Source organism: Mustela nivalis (assembly GCF_964662115.1).
Source record: "Mustela nivalis genome assembly, chromosome: 2".
NCBI lineage: Eukaryota > Metazoa > Chordata > Mammalia > Carnivora > Mustelidae > Mustela > Mustela nivalis.
Window position 1 is genome coordinate 47,390,582 of NC_139021.1, and position 2,282 is coordinate 47,392,863.

Here is a 2,282-nt window from a genome sequence, read left to right on the forward strand (position 1 = left end):
AGCTCAAGATAAATAACTGAAAAAAATTTTTTCAGCTGCATACATACAATCTTAGGGAATCAAGATGATTTGACGAAATCAACAGACTGTAGTCTTTAAAAACAATGCCTGTTTCATCACAATTTTACAGAAGTGACCCACATTACTCTGGATGTCTATTTGGAGTAGTTGTTGCCAATGTGGACTATATACATAAAAATGTAACGTGCTGCCTGAGTAATTTTCTTATTTCAAAATTCCCAGGTTACCTGATTAACAGAAGCTAAAAGGCTAATCAAAATAATCTAAAATCTCCATCCTAAAAATATATATAATAGACTCTTTAGAGGATAGCTATTAAAAGATAATAAGTCAGATAGATAGATATATCTATCTGAGAGGTATATATCACTCACGAATTTATTTTTTCTTGTTTCCATTTTTTTAAATTTTAATTCCTGGGTAGTTAACATACAATGTCATATTATTTCCAGGTATACAATATACTGATTCAACAACTCCATTTATCACTCAGTGCTCATGAAGAGAAGTGTACTTTTTTGGGGGGTGGGGGGGCGGAACAGATGCCATTTATTGGTCTAAGCAGTGTAACGAGTAATAGGCTTGGACAGAGCTCCCCTGTCTGTCCTGGCTCCCATCTTCCCTCTCCTGGGAGTTGGTGATTCACCCTTAGGGGAGAACAGTCTTCTGGGTAGGGGTGGCAGACAGAGCCAGGATAAAAAATACAGAGCTGGGATCTGAAAGGGGATCAGGGTGAAGTAGAAAATATAGGGTTACCAGATCATCCAAATAAAAAGTCCGTCAGGGTAGAAGAGAGGCTGTTTCCGCACATGGGCCCCTCTGCCCTTGCCAGGAATGGGAGGGGGCAGGAAGCTTCTGCTAGAGATTTCCTACTGTGCCCTTCGTGCCATTAGCATCTCCCGGATGTTGTCTTCAGCTTCCTTCACACTCCGCTCTAGGTAGGATTTCTTCTGCTCTAATTCTTTAATTTTTTCCTCTGCTATTTTCTGTTTCTCTAATGGTTGACTGTGAATTACCTCCTTGGACTGAAGAATAAACATTCTTCCTACACCTTCATACATGTTAGTCTCATCTACCAAAGTCATAATCTCTGTATCTGTAAGATGTGCATGCTTTTTCGTTCTGTTTAGCTGTTCAATCTGTATGTCTGCAAGCTTCACCTTCTGTTGAGTGTCAATTACTTTGGCTTGAAGTTCTGTGAAGGCTTTTTTTAACTCCAGATCCACGGGAGCCGCCATCTTGGTTCACTCCGTGCACCTCGAGAAGTGTACTTTTAATCCCCTTTACCTATTTCTCCCATCCTCCCACTCACCTCCCCTCTAGTAACCATCTATTTGTTCTCTGTAGTTAAGAGTCTGTTTTATTGATTTGTCTCACTTTTTTCTTTATTCATTTGTTTTGTTTCTTAAATTCCACATATGAGTGAAATTATATGGTATTTATCTTTCTCTGACTGGCTTATTTTGCTTAGCATTATACTCTTTAGCTCCATCCATGTTGTTGCAATTGATCAGATTTTATTCTTTTTATGGCTAAACAGTATTCCATTGTGTGTGTGTGTGTGTGTGAGAGAGAGAGAGAGACCAAATCTTCTTATCCATTCATCTGTTAATGGACACTTGGGATGGATTTCAATTTTTTTAAACATATATAAACATATCAGGAAACATGTAGCAGGATATGAACATTCGTCTTGTTTTAATATGAAAACTTTAATTTTTCTTTTTTATGTCTTCTACATTGGAAAAATAATTTCTCCTCAACTCCTGAGAGATTTGAAAGCTTTTTGCCCTTTTTGACCTGTAGTTTTTATTTACTAATAAGTCAAACATAATGTGTTCTCATATCTATTGGAAAAAAGTATATAAAGAGTATGAAAGAATTGGAGTGGCAGAGGGTAGGGAAGAAAATAGTGATCAAGAAGGTATAAGGAATAGAATCTGAAGGGAAAATGAACAAGTTTACCTTTGGGGTTTACCAAGTGGGGCCCTGTAAATCACAGAATTCATCCCAGAGAAGTTGCGCAAAATAAAGACAGTCTACTACCAAAGAAAAGTCTAATCTTCTGGACCAAGAAACAGTCGCCCTATTTCAATTGCTTAGTCTTTACCAGTTACCCATTTTTCAGTCAGAACCTCTCACCACGTGTTTCCTCTGAATCTAGACCCAGATTTTCAACCTTCAGTGCTCTGTGATCCAGAGAGCTTCACTCTGGATATAAGCAGCTCCTCACTTACTGACTGCCCATTGGGTGACACTGT

The 2,282-nt window shown here is 38.2% G+C and overlaps 1 pseudogene across 1 annotated transcript; it reads right to left on the minus strand.

The window, feature by feature from the left end:
* Positions 1–556: 556 nt before the first annotated feature.
* Positions 557–1,274, minus strand: LOC309858530 (prefoldin subunit 1 pseudogene; annotated as a pseudogene). The gene has a single exon. The product of its transcript is annotated as a prefoldin subunit 1 pseudogene (transcript).
* Between the last annotated feature and the right edge of the window lie 1,008 nt (positions 1,275–2,282).